The sequence below is a fragment of the Schistocerca gregaria genome, chromosome X (genome assembly GCF_023897955.1).
Source record: "Schistocerca gregaria isolate iqSchGreg1 chromosome X, iqSchGreg1.2, whole genome shotgun sequence".
Classification (NCBI taxonomy): domain Eukaryota; kingdom Metazoa; phylum Arthropoda; class Insecta; order Orthoptera; family Acrididae; genus Schistocerca; species Schistocerca gregaria.
Window position 1 is genome coordinate 660,278,419 of NC_064931.1, and position 19,470 is coordinate 660,297,888.

A 19,470-nucleotide genomic window follows, 5' to 3' on the forward strand; every position below is an offset into this window, starting at 1 on the left:
CAGCAACAGATGCGGAATGGAAAGCATGTACACTAGACAAGGGAAGCGAGTAGAGATGATACATCATTTTCGGTGTATCCTCACAGCAGTAATCCAAAATAAAACGTCACAGTGACCACACTATCCAGATCCTTGCCACGACCTACTCCATTCTGCTGTGTTTAATCACTTCAATGAAAACCCAAATTTTTACTTAACTGATGAATAACAGAAGACCTATGGCACCACAGAAACTTATATTTAGAGAAATATGATTCTGTAAGTACTGCATGTGTTAACGTACTTTATTTCAGGCAGATCTTTATATTTTTACGCAATACTACTTCATTTATGACTCTTGTAATTCTGATGGTCCTAATTGTGTGTTACATGGTATTGTGTCTGCAGCAACTTGTGCTTGTACTGTCTCTAGATTCCTTACCTTAAAACGTCGATAGTACGCAAATGCTCTGGTTTAGAGATAAATTACCCTGATGGGTGGTAGAACAAACGTCTTCGTATTTTAAAATCATTTTATTCGTTTTATCTGTTAGAGCAGTTGCACTGATCATGCTAAATTTGCGGATGATGGGAACAGGATTTTCTCTTAAGATCACACTGTTTTTGTTGTTATATAACATCGAGAAGTCATCGACGCCATAAGAGATGGAGCACTGTCTCTTATGGAAAAGGATGGGGGAAAGAATAGGCGGTAAATTGTTTGAACGATCCAACGAATACTTAGCTTAAATTATTTATGGAAACAAAGCAAAATCTGGTTCCAAATATCGCATTCGGAATTCTTAAACTTGGTTCATTCCACTTAGAGGATTCGACCTCTCACTCTTCTAGCCTATAATCACCATAAGCTCACTGGTCAGAAAAGTTAGTCACTTTCGGTACTGCAGCTAATAATAATTTCAAGCACCATTTCTTAGTACAGGACGATATGAGGCTGCAAGAAACTGCTTTGGGAATTGAACCGGTGTTCAGAGTGTCTAATGCAAATGGTAGTTCTCTCTAGTGTATCGGGACTTTCTGTCCTATGGGTTAATATGCAGCAGCAGAAATCCCAGAATTCGAGAAATTCAAGATGGTTTGCAGTCGAAAGAATGTGATTCCGAAATGAGACTACTGGCACCGTTTCCCTCTCGCAAGTATATTTCCTACTCTCTTAGGCAAAAACTGCTGTACAACTTCAACGCTGATCCTAGCGGAGTGACCTGTAGACGAGCACACTGGAGGGTTGTGCACTTCGTGCACATTCGGAGCGCGTCGTAAGCTGTACATCTTCACTCACAAAGCTGCCGATTTCATTTTGTAAAGATGCCAACAATGGACTGCGGAGGGCTGTAAGTAATATATTCAGTCAGCTGGATCAATTTTTTGCCTGAATATGAATACTGCGTCAGGTTTTCATGGTTGACCTCAGACAAGTTTCTTGGTTTATAGCGCAAAACCGGTGCCACAAAGTGAAGTAGGCTTAGTGAAATTCTGATAAGATTTTCATCGCGAAGGAGTGAGTCCTTTGGTTGGTGTCACAGAAACATCGAGACGGGAAAGCTGCATACATGTGTAACCCACTTAAAATGGATTCTTCACTTCCCTGGTTTCTCTATATCATGTCAGGCGAATACCCTGATGGTTCCCAGGAAGAGGTCTCAGACAGTTTACTGTCCCATCTTTCTCCAGTCAGTGCTTATGCTTCATCTCTAAGAACTTCGACGTCGACGAGCTCTTACATTGAATTTGTTTTTTCTTCTCTTCTTTATACAGAGGAGTCTGAAATGTATCTGTGCTATGGAAGTCATTGGTAGGAACTATAGAGCACTTGCAACTGGTTAACATGCAGTTATGCAGAAATTATAGATTTCCAAGTAGTGACATACTTATTAAAAAATTTTCAGCATTCCAGGAAAATATTTGCTTTATTATATTAGTAATTCCGGTCGGTAATGATCCTTTCCTGACCTATATAAAAAAATAAGCACATAGAGGTAGCCGAATTTACAAATGTACTCCTCACTATACGAATGCAAAGCAGGAAACGCTATAAACAAGTGTACAATAGATAATACTGCTTCACAGTAACGTTTTTACGTCGACTCATTACTTTCCTGTGAGCCATTTTATCCACTCTTGATTAGCGAGTGGTGCTACGGTCGCAGGTTCGAATCCTGCCTCAGGCATGGATGTGTGTGATGTTCTTAGGTTAGTTAGGTTTAAGTAGTTCTAAGTCTAGGGGACTGATGACCTCAGATGTTAAGTATCATAGTGCTTAGAGCCATTTAAACCATTTGATTAGCGAGTGGAAGGCACGAGCGTTGCAAGTCCACTAACAAAATTGTTTTATTTGCAAGCCAAACATTTGAAATGTCATGAACAGTTGTATTGTACAGTGGCTTGGAATTCCTGATGCGTCGCATATGCCACTATACCTTTTTATACTGCATATTTTTCTAAAACCTGTTTTAACATATTGATACGTTATAGTTAGGCTGCTTTATGGGTAATGTGTGGCAGTGATGCCGTGGCGTCCAATGACATTTTTATACGACTTTACGGTTGTGCCTTTGGTTTATCGCGAGCTTCTGTCTGGCGTGCCTGTTGCGTGAGCGCATTGTCCGCATTTGATAACATTTTCACTAGTGAGCTGTAATTCTTTCTGTAATTAAATTGTTCGGGTTGTGTAAAGCGACACTGTAATCTTCTAACATGGTGCTTGTTTTAAAAGACATCCTTTCTCATTGAATTTTATTATATAACGCGTAAGCGAAAGCATTTATGTTTTACCTTCTACATAACATTTTATAAAATGCGAACTAAGTTCTTATATAACTTATTTATAACTCCTTCCGAACACACCTTGGCAGTCCCAACGGTACCGACCGGCCACCGTGTCATCCTCAGCCCACAGATGTCACTGGTTGCAGATATGGAGGAGCGTGTGGTCAATACACCTGTCTCCCGGCCGTATGTCAGTTGACGAGACCGGAACCGCTACTTCTCAATCAAGTAGCTCCTCAGTTTGCCTCACAAGGGCTGAGAACACCCCGCTTGCCAACAGCGCTCGGCAGACCGAATGGTCACCCATCTAAGTACTAGCCCAGACCGACAGTGCTTAACTTCAGTGATCTGACAGTAACCAGTGTTACCACTGCAGCAAGGCCACTGACAAGTTTTTATGTACTTGAGTATAAGGAATGTATTTCTTTGAAGTCATGTAAACTGATGGGCAGCAGCGACATCTAGAGGGCATGGATGGAAGAACGTTTCGTGCCACTGCTCGGCAATGTTACTGTGTCTCTCTTCGTATGCAGTTTGTACTCTTTGATGGTGCTCTTTACATACCGCAGCTTTATTTGTTTGCCGATGCCGAAGACGCTAATGCTTTTGACTGCACCATCACATGTAATGGAGTGATATGTCTTATGCAACACGTTTCTACGCAGGTGTGGATATGTTGTACAGTTGTTTATAGTGTTTTCCGCTGTTAGTTTGCATGACCCCTCACCTTCTGACCATCCAGCAGAAAGCACATTCCCGCCACTGCCTCCTGAAACTCTTGTCTGGCCGGACATGGTGATTGCATCCATCCTCCACACCTACAAATCCCTCATCCGTCCTATCCTCTGCTATGCCAGCATCGCCTGGATCTGCACCCCCCCCCCCCCCATCCCCCTGCTCCACTTTAACAAGGCCCTCCAAATCCTCGAACACCACATGCTCTGCCTTGCCTTCCATATGCACCATCCCCAACATGAATCCTGTATGACCTCATCCCCTTCCCCCACCTCCTGATTTTCCTCCAACATCTCCACATCTTTTACACTGTCTGCAGGCTTGATCCCCAGCCCCTGGTTTCCTCCTTCCTCTCCACCCCCCACCCATTGCTGAGCCTCTATCGCTGCATCCCTCCGTCTCTCCACCTCCACACCCTCCATCTCCTTCATCAGGGCAATTTCCAACACCTCCCCCTCCTGGATGTTGAACTTCGCCATGACATGTACCCTTCCTTCCAACTGTAACCTGGCCTTGTTCCCCTCCCTCCCCCAGGGCTCCCTTCTTCCTCTCCCATCCTTTTCCCAGAGTGGGTTTTCCTCCTTCCATCTATGAGTCCCTACACCCCCTCCTAGGCTGTTTCCCTCTCTCGTCTCTTCCCTCCCCAGCCTTCCTTTGGCGCACCCCTCCACCTCATCCTCCTTTCTCTCCCCTCCTCGCCTGATTTTTTTTCTCCTTTTCCCTTGCCCCCCCCCCCCGCCCCCCCCAGTAGATCCTCTCAGGTTTTTCTTCATTATCAGTGTGCTGCGTTAGTGTTGTGTTTTGGTGTCGTTATACAATGTCATTTAGTGAAGTGGTTTTAATTGTGTGCTCAATCTGTTTATCGTCCATGACTGTTCCGTGCTACGCCGTCCGTCACGTGGCTGTTTTAATCGTTCTACGACTTTTTATGCTCTGGCCGTACTACTCCTGGTGACTTAAATCTAGTGTGTATTTTTGTGTAACATACTTTTTTAGATTTCTATCTCCGATTCACAGCCACCTCTTTGTATTCTTTCTTTTCTTATGTTCCGCCTTTTTTGTTCCTATATTCCGCCATGTTTTCTTCTTTATATTGTTTTAAATGGCTCTGAGCACTATGTGACTTAACTTATGAGGTCATCAGTCGCCTAGAACTTAGAACTATTTAAACCTAATTAACCTAAGGACATCACACACATGCATGCCCGAGGCAGGATTCGAACCTGCGACCGTAGCGGTCGCTCGGTTCCAGACTGAAGAGCAGCACTTATGCTGCTGCCAGCCCGCACCTGATGGGGAATGGAAATTACAATAAAGGAAAAAAAAATCGTTTGTAGGTAAATAACCCTCTAATCAACTGTAGCAGCTCAGATATTTTTTTCCATTTGCAGTGAAAGTGCATGTCGCTCCGTGTTTGGTGGTCAGTGTCTCTTCTGTCGTGTGTAAGTGTGCTGTATATCCACATTTTCATCACTGTATTTAAAACGATTTTTGAAGACAGCATTTTACTATTTATATTTCTGTCATTCATGATACCTTTTCAGTTATGTTTAAATTCGTAGTAGATGTGTCTCCTTGATAGTCTGGTTTTAGCATCTATGTTAATATTACGATCTGCTGGTCATCTGTATCACTGCCAGCCAACCACACCTCCACCTACCTTGGGCGAGGGAGATTGAAATAACAATAAAGAAAAAATACATTCATGTAGTTCAGACTGCGTTTGTAAATTAGGCTACGTACACATGCTTACATTTTCGTAGGTCTGAAAATGATTATTATCGACTGAAATTACTTACCTGATTATAAATAAACATTTTGATCCAAGACTGGAATTATAATAAGGCAACAATAGCTTTTGTTTGTGTGACGTGGAAAAATGCTGAACCCAGCTCAATGTTTCCAGTTTTACTTTAGCATTACACCGAGGTACTTTCGACACAGGAATTCGATGCACCTTCTCCTGGGTACCGCTTATAGTAGTAACGGAAGTATGAAATAAAAGTCGTAATTAAAAATATACGTTTACATGAAAATACATCTACTAATTGCAGAATTACCATATAGTTAATCCAATCGCCGCCATTATCGAATACAGCTTGGCATCTTTTTGACACGCTTTTCACGAGATTTTCTGCATATTCTCTCGGTAACGATTTCCATATCGTCCTGATTTTATATAACAACTGCTTCAAAGTATATATTGGCGTTCCTTTAAGCTTCATCTTAATATACGACCAAATATTTTCTATCGGAGTTGTATCCGAAGACATTGCAGGCCAATCCATCATGGACACACCATTGTCTTGGTTCCGCACTGTACAGAGACAGCTGCGACGTTTCGGATCATTATACTCTTGAAGCACCCAGTTTGCCTCGTTCGAACCAAATAGTTTCTTAACGGTCCCCAGGAAGCATTTTTGATAGATATATAAATATAAATACATACAGCTAAAAAAGTTTTGCATCACCCCAGTTTTCAGAACTCCTGAATATAGACGTTGACTGTGGATATTGTATCACAGACACAGTCCCTTTGACTGTTCTGAGATGTCACTGTACCCGCCCAAAGATGTAAACAACCACACATGAGCATCGCCTATTAGACGGAGTGGGTTCGACAGCCGATCATTTCCAGTCATTCCACCTGGAGGGAGGTACACGGCTCGTGTTCTCTGTAGTTCAACCATGCCTAGACGGTCAATACCGCAGTTCGATCGCGTCCGTATTATTAATTTGTGCCAGGAAGGGCTCTCAACAAGGGAAGTGTCCAGGCGTCTCAGAGTGAACCAAAGCGATGTTCTTCGGCCATGGAGGAGATAGAGAGACAGGAACTGTCGCTCACATGCCTCGCTCAGGCCGCCCAAGGGCTACTACTGCAGTGGATGACCGCTACCTACGGATTATGGTCGGAGGAACCATGTTGAATAATGATATTCGTGCTGCCACAGGACGTCGTGTTAAGACTCAAACTATGCGCAGTAGGCTGCATGCTGCGCAACTTCACTCCTAACGTCCATGGCGAGGTCCATCTTTGCAATCAAGACACTATGCGGTGCGGTACAGGTGGGCCCAACAACATGTCGAATGGACCACTCAGGATTGGCAGCACGTTGTCTTCACCGATGAGTGTTGCATATGCCTTCAACCAGAGACAATCGTCGGAGACGCGTATGGAGGCAACCCGGTCAGGCTGAACGCCTTAGACGCACTGTCTAGCGAGTGCAGCAAGGTGGAGGCTCCCTGCTGCTTTGGGGTGGCATTATGCGGGGCCGACGTACACCGCTTGTGGTCATGGAGGGGGCCGTAACGGCTGTACGATACGTGAATACCATCCTCTGACCGATATTGCAACCATATCGGCAGCATATTGGCGAGGCATTCATCTTTATGTACGACAATTAGCGCCCCCATCTTTCACATGTTGTGAATGACTTCCTTCAGGATAACGACGACGCTCGACTAAAGTGGCCAGCATGTTCACCAGTCATGAACCTATCGAACATGCCTGGGATAGATTAATAAGGGCTGATTATGTACGACGTGACCCACCAACCACTCCGAGGGATCTACACCGAATTACGCTGATGAGTGAGACAATCTGGACCAACAGTGCCTTGAAGAATTTCACGCCACGACGAATACAGGCATGCATCGCTACTGGGTATTAGAGGTACCGGTGTGTTCAGAAAACTGGACCACCAGCTCCGAAGGTCTCGCTGTATGGTGGTACAACATGCAAAGCAATAAAAAGGGCGGAAATGATGTTTATTTTGATCTCTATTCCAATTTTCTGTAGAGGTTCCGGGACTCTCGGAACCGAGGTGGCTCAAAACTTTTTTTTGATGTGTGTAGAAGTGACGCTTCAGGTATCTTGCACTCATTTTAAACTGTAACCGACAAAACAAAACATTCAACTCTCACACTATTTAATGTAACCGTAGGCTTCCGCGGCCGTTGTCAATGTCAATAAAATTCTTCTGGGCAGTTAGCAACACACCCTGAGGAAGGCGTCTTGCAACAGACGCCGAAACGTTGGAATTTTATAAATGACAATGCTGTCTAAAGAGGCAGTTAGCAACACACCCTGAGGAAGGCGTCTTGCAACAGACGCCGAAACGTTGGAATTTTATAAATGACAATGCGGTCTCTAACCCAGAAGAATTTTATTGACACTCTCACACTGTTTGTCTATACACTGTGCAAAAGCGCATTGAAATAGATCGTAAATCACTACCAGAGATGTCGCTGTAGATGTTACGTTTAAAATTATGGCGTACACTTTCTTGTGGAACTGACTGTGCCATTGGCTCGTCAATTACACTTTTTAACATATTACGTAAAATTTTAACTATTTAAAAATAAATTGTTACTGATATGAGTTACGATATTACCTAGGGCATAGTATTAAGATTTACATTCATGCTATATGACATGTGCTGTGGGGCACCGGAGGACGAATGCCTACCGGCAGCACAGTTCAAACGCTGATGGCTCCACTCGAACCGCGGCAGGGCCAAGAAGTAAGCGAGTAGATCAGCAGCGGGCGACGCCGGCGGCTGCGCCAGTCTCAACCATCGTGCGCAGCTAGTATCAGCGTGTACCTATCGAGACTATGTTCTGCTTCCGCGACCCAGCCAAGCAGCCAGTAAGAACGAAAGATACAGCACTGCGCACGCTGAGGATTTAAGCTCGCACTGGGACAGCAGAAGGCAGTGACATTGGCAAAGCGGAGCCGATGAAGTTCAATACAGCCGCCGCTGCTGTCGCCGTCCACCGCCACGTGCCTGGGGACCAGACTCAACCAGCTCGGCGTGTCTGGGCTTTGTCATCGATTCAGTGTTTGTAGCTACGAACACTAACTTTTTCATTACTTGTGCTTCTCACGAACGTAATGTTCACTACGAGTGTGCTACATAGTGGCTTACTGGAACTTTACCTTTTCTTCTAACAGTTATATCGTCCAGCAAGGGATTTGATTATTTATTTTTCATTTATTTACGTTTGCAAGACTGTGTTATTTACTTCAGCGTTTCGTCCCCAGTAACGATTCTTGCAAGGAAGACATCACCTTCTCGTTCAAAGCGCCGAAGAAGTTCTTCACAAGCATCAACACGTCGTTCCCTCATTTCAGGACTCAGCTGCCGTGGCACCCATCTTGCAGACACTTTGTGAAACTGGAGCACATCATGCACAATGCGGTGTGCTGACTCATGACTAATCTGTAAACATGCTGCAATGTCATTCATTGTCACTCGGCGGTTTTCCTTTGCATGTGCGATGACGGTGCCCGACAGCAAAAATGTGATTCACCCGAATAGCCGACACGTTTCCATTAATTGACAGTCGAATCCCGACGGTTCCGTCTCCATTGCAATCGTGATTGACGATGTCGCTCGGTCAACGTGTGGACACGTAGGTGTGATTTGCTGCAGAGCTCTATGTACAACAATGTATATGAAGCACCAACATTGGTGCCACAGATCACCATCGATCCTATTTTACAGAGCAGACAAACCTCCTACCCCACGTTTTGTCAAGAGTCATGGACTTGCAACCATTTGGCCCCTAGTGGTAGTTTCCTTATCCGTCTACCTCTTTCCGTAGATGCTCACGACAGTAGCACGTGATCATTCGACCAGCTTCGCTGTTTTCGAGATACTCGTTCACAGACTGTGCGTAGAAATAATCTGCCCTTTTCAAAATCACTTATGTCAATAGATTTCCCCATTTCCAGCCCACATCTTCGCTAAGGTGATTCTCCGTCCGTGTCTGCTCCGCTTAAATACTCTCGTTACAGAGTCACTTGTCAGCGGCGACACCAGGCGGCATCCAACAACACGGCTGGGAGTTGCCATAATGTTTTGGTTTATCAGTGTAATGATAAGGCACATATTTAGGAAAACCTGAGTTTAAATTGTTACACATTTCCAGGGGCTGATGTGGACTCTGATCATAATGTTTTGGTTACGAACTGTAGATTAAAACTGAAGGAATTGCAAAAAGGTAGGAAACTAAGGAGGTGGGACTTCTGAAAAGGAATGCAGTTGAAGATGAGTGGATAGCTTTTAAAGATGGAAGATGTGGAACAGTGAAGACTTCAGAGGATCAAATAGGTAAGAAGACAAAACCCATTAGAAATCCTTGGATATCACATGATATGTTGGATTTAATTTATGAAAGAAGTAAATAAAAAATGCGGCAAATAAAGCAGGGCAAAGGGAATAAAAACGTATAAAAATGAGATTTGCGTAAAGTGCAAAATGAGTGAGCAGGAGTGGCTAGAGGACAAATGCAAGGCTGTAGAAGCTTGTATGGCTAGGGGATTGGTACGTACCACGTACAGCAAAATTAAAGATACCTTTGGAGAAAAAAGAAGCAACTGTATGAATGTCAAGAGTTAGATGAAAAAGTAGTGTTAAGCAAAGTAGGGAAAGCTGGAAGGTGGAAAGCCTATATACAGGGGCTGTGCAAGAGAAGTAAGCTTAAATGCAGTATTACTAAAAGGTAATAGGAAGTACATGAAGTTGGATGGGAGATATGGAGAATTTGATAGAGTAGTGAAACTCTTAAATCTCAACAACGCCCCTGGAGTAGACGTCATTCCGTCAGACCTGTTGATATCCTTGGGAGAGCCAGCCATGACAAAACTATCTATTGGTGTTCAAGATGTATGAGACAAGCGAAACACCCATATAGTTCAAGAAGAATGTAGCAAATCCAACTCCAAAGAAGGCAGGTGCTGAGAGGTGTATCATCGAGTTATAAATTTAGTAAGTTACGATTGCAAATTACTAAAACGAATGTTTTACAGAAGAATGGAAAACTAGTAGACGATCAGTTTGGGTTTCAGGGAAGCGCAGGAACACACGAGGCTACACTGACCATTAGAAGATACGATTAAGAAACGTATGTCTATGTTTATACCATTGGTAGACTTAGAGAAATGCTGACTCAAATACACTCCTTGAGATTCTGACGTTAGCAGAGATAAAATACAGGGATCGAAAGGTTATATACAGCTTATACAGAAACAATACTGTAGTTATAATAGTCAAAGAACATGAAAATGAAACGGTAGTTGAGAAGGGAGTGAGACAGGATTGTAGTCTGTCTCCGATGTTATTCAGTCTATACATTGAGCAAACAGGAAAAAAAACTGGAGAAGGAATTAAAGTTCAGGCAAAACAAATAAAAACTTTGAGGTTTGCCGAAGATATTATAAGTCTGTCAGAGACAGCAAAGGGTTAGGAAGAGCAGTTGAACTTAATAGTTAGTGTCTTGAAAAGAGGTTATAAGATGAGCATCAGCAGCTGTAAAACAAGGGTAATGGAATGTAGTCGAATTAAATAAGGCGTTGCTAAGGGAATTTGATGAGGAAATGAGACACTTAAAGTAGTAGATGAGTTCTGCCATTTGTGCAGCAAAGAAACTGATGATGGCCGAGGAAGAGACTTTATAAAATGCAGACTGTAAATGGTAAGAAAAGTATTTCTGAAGGAGAGAAACTGGTTAAGAACGAATATAAATTTTAGTGTTATGAACGACTTTCTGAATGTATTTGGAGTATAGCCTTGTACGGAAGTGAAACATGGACTATAAGCAGTTCAGACAGGAAGAGAAAAATTGTGATACAAAAGAATGCTGCAGATTAGGTAGGTAGACGATTAAGTACTTAGAATTGGGAGGAGAAGAAATTTGAGGCACAACTTGACTAACAGAAGGAATCGGTTGATATAGCTCTTTCGAAGACATCAAGAAATCCTCAGTTTAAAACTGGAGGGAAGTGTGTGTGGGGGAGGGGGGGATAAAATTGTAGAGAAAGACTATGTAAGACAGTAAGCAGGTTCAAATGGATGTAGGTTGCATAGTTATTCGAAGATGAAGAATCTTGTACAGGACAGAGTAGCGTGGAGAGCTGCATCAAACCAGTGTTCTGGTTAAAGACCAGACCAACAACACATAGTTGTACAGTAATAATTCGGAAGTTACCCATACCGCCAGCACAAAGCCTGAGCGACTGTACGATCACATGCAGTTGGCCCCACCGATCTGGTTGCGTTCAAATGTCGTGTCATACCTAATTCCACATTAGCCTTCAGCAAGTTATTTGTACTATCGTTACACGATCTTGGTGACAATAGTCTTATGCCATACCGAACTGTACTTTTTCTCATGGCAGTAGCAGCACTTTCTGCCCAACAGCGCTGTCTTCAGTTCATTTGCTAACATTGTATGACAGTAACTGTGAGAAATGGGATCAATAATAGTTCGAATATTATTATACGAATGGATCACTTTACACAGGCTGTTGTCAGTATTTACAAATAAAAAAAGAAACATTTCATCGTCAGCATCTACAAAGGAAATACTAATAGGTCAATTTTTGTACTTCGTGAGGTAAAAAAGAGTGTTAATGAATAAGGACATGATAGTACTGAAAGATTTTTCTTTCTTCACAAGGTGAAAAAGAACGTTAATGAATAAGAAAATGTTTGCTACCAGACCCTTAACAGAAACAGTGTGCGGATGCATAATTGCTTGCCCCTGGCTGCCTTCAAACAGTTTGAGACTTAAAACTCGTCACTGTATGAACAGGTATACGAAATAATAAGCTCTAAACAATAGGGTGTGTTTATTGGGGAGCGAATCAGGCTAAGGAAATAGTTTGAAATATATTTTGCAATACTTTTCCGGATATTTTCGCACGTTTATCCATTTATTACAATGTGTGAACCGATTTCGCAATTGAGTTGGCTGAGAAATCATAGGCCACGACAGAATAATGGTTCTCTAGCGTCACTGACGAAAGTTTGATATACCTGTGTACGACTGCAAAACCTTAACTACCAAATCATTTCCAAAATTAACCTGATTCCGCCTCTCCTGTACTAGTGGCACACAACGCCGTGCCTAGAGATGGGGCAGAGCCATTAAGTTACCATAGATCATAGGTAGAGAAAAACTGCTTCTGATACCCTACTGGAAGTTCACGAAACATCACTAATAAAGTGGTGTGTTCTGCGCCTAATACGCCAACATACAGTACACAGGTATTCGTCGAGATTTGCTGTGAGCCAGCGACTTAGATTTTTTCGCAGACATTAGAATAAATGTTTTTTATGCAACAGTTTTCAGTTTTACTTTACCCACTGTAAATCTCGGCGAGTTCCATTGCTGTTAAACAATTAAAAATTGTTGCAAGAGATCGTGACTACTATCAGCAGACGACGTTTCTCAAACTTTGTAAGAGATTTATATGTAGCCATTTGCGGAGTTTCCCTGACCAGTCTTGTCAGAGTGAGAGCAGATTGTTGTTGTTGTGGTTTTCAGTCCAGAGACTGATTTGATGCAGCTCTCCATGCTACTTTGTCCTGTGCAAGCTTCTTCATTCCCAGTACCTACTGCAACCTACATCCTTCTGAATTTGTTTAGTGTATTCATCTCTTGGCCTCCCTCTACGATTTTTACCCTCCACGCTACCCTTCAATACTACACTACTGACCATTAAAATTGCTACACCACGAAGATGATGTGCTACAGAAGCGATATTTAACCGACAGGAAGAAGGTGCTGTGATATGCAAATGATTAGCTTTTCAGAGCATTCACACAAGGTTGGCGTCGGTGGCGACTCCTACAACGTGCTGACAAGAGGAAAGTTTCCAACCGATTTCTCATACAAAAACAGCACTTGACTGGCGTTGCCTGGTGAAACGTTGTTGTGATGCCTCGTGTAAGGAGGAGAAATGCGTACCATCACGCTTCCGACTTTGATAAAGGTCGGATTGTAGCCTATCGTGATTGCGGTTTATCGTATCGCGACATTGCTGCTCGCGTTGGTCGAGATCCAATGACTGTTAGCAGAATATGGAATCGGTAGGTTCAGGAGGGTAATACGGAACGCCGTGCTGGATCCCAACGGCCTCGTATCTCTAGCAGTCGAGATGACAGGCATCTTATCCGCATGGCTGTAACGGATCGTGCAGCCACGCCTCGATCCCTGAGTCAACAGACGGGGACGTTTGCACGACAACAACCATCTGCACGAACATTTCGACAACGTTTGCAGCAGCATGGACTATCAGCTCAGAGACCATGGCTGCGGTTACCCCTGACGCTGCATAACAGACAGGTGCGCGTGTAGTGGTGTACTCAACGACGAACCTGGGTCCACTAATGGCAAAACTTCATTTTTTCGGATGAATCCAGGTTCTGTTTACAGCATCATAATGGTCGCACCCGTGTTTAGCGACATCGCAGTGAACGCACATTGGAAGCGTGTATTCGTCATCGCCATACTGGCGTATCACCTGGTGTAATGGCATGAGGTGCCATTGGTTACACGTCTCGGCCACCTCTTGTTCGCATTGACAGCACTTTGAACAGTGGACGTTACATTTCAGATGTGTTACGACCCGTGGCTCTACCATTCATTCGATCCCTGCGAAACCCTACATTTCAGCAGGACAATGCACGACCACATGTTGCAGGTCCTGTACGGGCCTTTCTGGATACAGAAAATGTTCGACTGCTGCCCTGGCCAGCACATTCTCCAGATCTCTCACCAATTTAAAACGTTTGGTCAATGGTGGCCGAGCAACTGGCTCGTCACAATACGCCAGTCACTACTCTTGATGAACTGTGGTATGGTGTTGAAGCTGCAAGGGCAGCTGTACCTGTACACGCCATCCAAGCTCTGTTTGACTCAATGCCCAGGCGTATCAAGGCCGTTATTACGGCCAGAGGTGATTGTTCTGGCTACAAATTTCTCAGGATCTATGTACTCAAATTGCGTGAAAATGTAATCACATGTCAGTTCTAGTATAATATATTTGTCCCATGAATATCCATTTATCATCTGCATTTCTTCTTGGTGTAGCAATTTTAATGGCCAGTTGTGTAAATTGGTGATCCCTTGATGCCTCAGAACATGCCCTATCAACCGATCTCTTCCTGTAGTCAAGTTATGCCACAAATTTCTCTTCTCTCCAATTCTATTCAATACCTCCTCATTAGTTACGTGATCTACCCATCTAATCTGCAGCATTCTTCTGTAGCACCACATTTCGAAAGCTTCTATTCTCTTCCTATCTAAACTATTTATGGTGCACGTTTCACTTCCATACATGGCTACACTCCATGTAAATACTTTCAGAAACGATTTCCTGACACTTAAATGTATTCTCGATGTTAACAAATTTCTCTTCTTCTGAAAGGCTTTCCTTGCCATTCTAGCCTACATTTTATATTCTATCTACTTAGCCATCATCGGTTATTTGGCTCCCCAAATAGCAAAACTCATTTACTACTATAAGCTTCTCATTTCCTAATCTAATTCCCTCAGCATCACCCGATTTAATTCGACTACATACCATTATTCTCGTTTTTCTTTTGTTGATGTTCATCTTGTATCCTCCTTTCAAGACACTGTCCATTCCGTTCAGGTGCTCTTCCGGGTCCATTGCAGTCTCTGATTGTTAGAAAACTTTCTGGCTGTTATCAGGTTATATTTTACTTTCACGAATAACAAGACTCACGGTAGCCTTAGCCGCTTGTTTATTATTTAGTTTATTCTCGATATTTCTACTTTAATATCTTTGAGGTGTCGCTTTTTCGGTTGTACCAGACTCTGAGAACAGTAGAGCTCGCGCGCTACGTGAGCGGTGGCTGTGTTTCGGAGCCATCGCCAGAGGAATTCCTTTGGGAACGGAGCCGGCGGCGGCGGCGCGCTGTCTGGGTCAGCCGCACGGTGACCTACTCAACGCTCTCGCCGCTTTTTCAGCACGAGCAAACCTGGCCACCGGCAAGAACGATGTGCTGCGGAACCTTCGGTCAGCTTGTCTGTTGTGCATCCAGATCTATCAGGACGGCTCAGGGGATAAACAAACCACCGCAGATCAACGGTATTGGGCTTCTACATCTACATCTATGCTCTGCAGAATACTGTGGAGTGCATGGCAGATGGTGCGTATCATTGTACCACTATTATTTGTTTATTTGACGTGTGGTAATATAAATTGAAGGGCAACTGACATACATGAATTGTATAATTTTACGTATTAACTAGAACTAAAACAGTACTTTTGCAAATTAATATTTAGGTTTAAAATCCATTCAAGTGCTGCCACCTCGAAGAAATCTTTTAGATTGTGGTGTCACCGCCAAACACCACACTTGCTAGGTGGTAGCCTTTAAATCGGCCGCGGTCCGTTAGTATATGTCGGACCCGCGTGTTGCCACTATCAGTGATTGCAGACCGAGCGCCGCCACAAGGCAGGTCTAGTCTAGAGAGACTCCCTAGCACTCGCCCAAGTTGCACAGCCGACTTTGCTAGCGATGGTTCACTGTCTACATACGCTCTCATTTGCAGAGACGACAGTTTAGCATAGCCTTCAGCTACGTCATTTGCTACAACCTAGCAGTAACCTTCAGTAATTAGAATGAATTCTGAACAGACAACATTGTGAATCATGTACCGTCAAGAGCGACGTTCATCATTAATGGATTAAAGTTAAGTCCGCTTTCTGAATTCTAATTCCTTGTCATGTTCCAGACCTCACGTCAGTATGGTTCTTCCCTCCTCACGCCAGCTTGCGTGAGCTAAAACGCGTGCATTTCGGCCTCCTCTAGTAACCCGGTGTTGGCTCTTCTGCCAACCCAACATAGATTTCCGGGATAAGCTCGTCTGCTACAGCTTTTTTCAACGTGCTTGATAGTCTGACGTTTATTGTCATATTCACATTGAGAAAGCCAGTCGACTTCGCAACAGTGCAGGCTTTCTGTGCAGATACCACGGCCTATACGAATCCTGTTACTTGTCTTCCAAGCACGTCGCTGAAATTCATGGCAGCTGGTCTTCTACCAGGCCTTATTAAAGTGAGATATTCCTCAAGAGCAATGCTATTCCACGTTCTGACCTCTTCCTGCTCATGCAGAAACCCACTGCTTGCAGCGATTCTGCCAATAGCGTAGCGTCCTAGATTTTAATCGACTCATTCTAAGTGCAGACACATAACAGTGCACTGGAAGTGGGGGAATTTAAATTAATTTTTCAGAAACTTTGAGGTTCGCCGATGACATTGTAATTCTGCCAGAGACAGCAAAGGACTTGGAAGAGCAGTTGAACGGAATGGACCGTGTCTTGAAAGGAGGGTATAAGATGAACATCAACAAAAGCAAAACGAGGATAATGGAATGTAGGTGAATTAAGTCGGGTGATGCTGAGGGAATTACATTAGGAAATGAAACACTTAAAGTAGTAAAGGAGTTTTGCTATTTAGGGAGCAAAATAACTGATGATGGCCGAAGTAGAGAGGATATAAAATGTAGATTGGCAATGGCAAGGAAAGCGTTTCTGAAGAAGAGAAATTTGTTAACATCGAGTATTGATTTAAGTGTAAGAATACATTTCAGTGTCAGGAAGTCGTTTCTGAAAGTATTTGTATGGAGTGTAGCCATGTATGGAAGTGAAACAGGGACCATAAATAGTTTAGACAAGAAGAGAATAGAAGCTTTCGAAATGTGGTGCTAAAGAAGAATGCTGAAGATTAGATGGGTAGATCACATAACTAATGAGGAGGTATTGAATAGAATTGGAGAGAAGAGGAGTTTGTGGCAAAACTTGACTAGAAGAAGGGATCGGTTGGTAGGACGTGTTCTGAGGCATCAAGGGTCACCAGTTTAGTACTGGAGGGCAGTGTGGAGGGTAAAAATCGTAGAGGGAGACCAAGAGATGAATACACTAAGCAGATTCAGAAGGATGTAGGCTGCAGCAGGTACTGGGAGATGAAGAAGCTTGCACAGGATAGAGTAGCATGGAGAGCTGCATCAAACCAGTCTCAGGACTGAAGACCAAAACAGCAACACATTCCTTGAGGAGGGCAGTGTGTCTAGAGTGGTAACCGCCGAAGAGGAGTAGATATTTTTGTCACGTGTCAACTATTACGCCACACTGGAGCACGGTATTCAACAGCAGAGTAGACAAGTCCTAAAGAAGAACGTCATAGTGTTGTAACTCTTGCGCCCCATTAGATACCACTCAGTTTATGTATGGTACTAGTGTAAGATATCAGCTTTCGTGTGTTTTCTAAGTGTTTCTTGTAGAACAAGGTTCTGTCTAGAATTTGTCCTCAGTACACTCAAAGAAAAAAGGGAAAGACACGCCCCGAACGAGGTACCCGAATGGGACGGAAATCAGTAGATTTGATGTACATGTACAGACAAACAAATTATTACAATTTCAAAAACACTGAATAATTTATTCAAAAGGAAGAGCTTCAGAAATTGAGCAAGTCAACAACATGTTGATCCGCCTCTGGCCCTTACGCAAGCAGTCGTTCGGTTTGGTATTGATTGATAGAGTTGTTGGATGTCCTCCCGCGGGATATCGTGCCAAACTTTGTCCAACTGGCTCGTCAGATCGTAAAAATCCCGAGCTCGTTAGAGGGCCCTGCTCATAATGCTCCAAACGTTCTCAATTGGGGAGAGATCCGGTGACCTTGCTGGCCAAGGTAGGGTTTGGCAAGGACGAAGACAAACAGTAGAAACTCTCACTGTGTGTAGGTGGGCATTATCTAGCTGAAATGTAAATCAAGAATGGGTTGGGTTGGGTCGATTTGAAGGAAGAGACCAAACAGCGAGGTCATCGGTCTCGTTGGATTAGGAAATGATGGGGAAGAAAGTCGGCCGTGCCCTTCCGGAGTGCGAGCTAACATCCCAAAGATGTTTGAGCTCACATGCGGTTCCTCTTCGTCGAAATGTCGTGGCTCAAACTCGTCTAGGGTTTGAACCGCAGTGTCGTATTACACGCCCTAAATTAGACACTTATGACCCTTTGGTTAAATTGTCTGGATGATGGCAACTTTGCGAAATGCAAAGTTAATGTAACATATAATAACATTAATAATAATATCGCGAACCAAATTAACTACCGATAAATGACGTATACCACACAGTTGCGCTTTGGTTAGAATAATGTTTATTCTGAAAGCAACCTAACAGCGAAAGTGGGCGTATTTAGAGTTACTTATATATTCGAGTGCATATCCATTTGAAACAGTTCGATCATTTACAATCTCACCGCGAATTACAACTTCAGTACTCCACCTCGTTAACTACGCTAAAAGTTAAGAGTTCACACCAGGCGCGCTGCTGCTCACCGCTCAGAGGCTAAGTCCCGCGATACCACACAACGTGAAATTTTCTAAGTCGTTTCACTTCCTAGCTACTTAAGATCGACCGCCCGGTCTCGCACCCCAGTCCGAACTGTCTCTCTGCCCGTCTCCGGACGCATCCCCCGCGTACCGAACATCGTCGCTCAACTGACTAGGGCAGTTCCCTTCCCTGAAGCCGTCCATCTGATTGGCTACAGCTTATTCTACAATATTTTACATATTTAACATATTTAAAAAATCAAACCTTGACCACTTTGACGTTCTAAATAAAGTAACAATAATATTCATTACATAATAAACGTTAAATTCTTTTACATGAAACCAATACAATTTCTTTCTTAGCTTTGAATGCCACGGCCAGTAGCGATGCACAAATGTGTTTTCTGATAAATAAATAAAGAACAAAAGTAACCATTATGCACTAAACTTTACAACAAATATTTTATTACCTAATGATTCAGTAAGGTGTCATGCTGTCATCGTTCAATGTATTTTGTGCGAAGGAAACGATGATCTGAAGCTTAACTAGAAATACTGATGATTTAAATTGCCTAAATCTTTTAAACAATTAAATTTACAGAGTCGATATTTATAACATTTGTCATTTTAATGATGCGCTTCTATATAAAATGTAGATCGTTAAGATGGACCAAAGCGTTTAGATTTTAGCATTCAGATCTTTGTTACAAAACTTGTTAATTTGACTTTAACAGTAAATCCTAAACTATTATAGATATGATCAATATTCAAGTTTTATTACAATCACCATGAAAATTTATGAAGGATGGTTGATT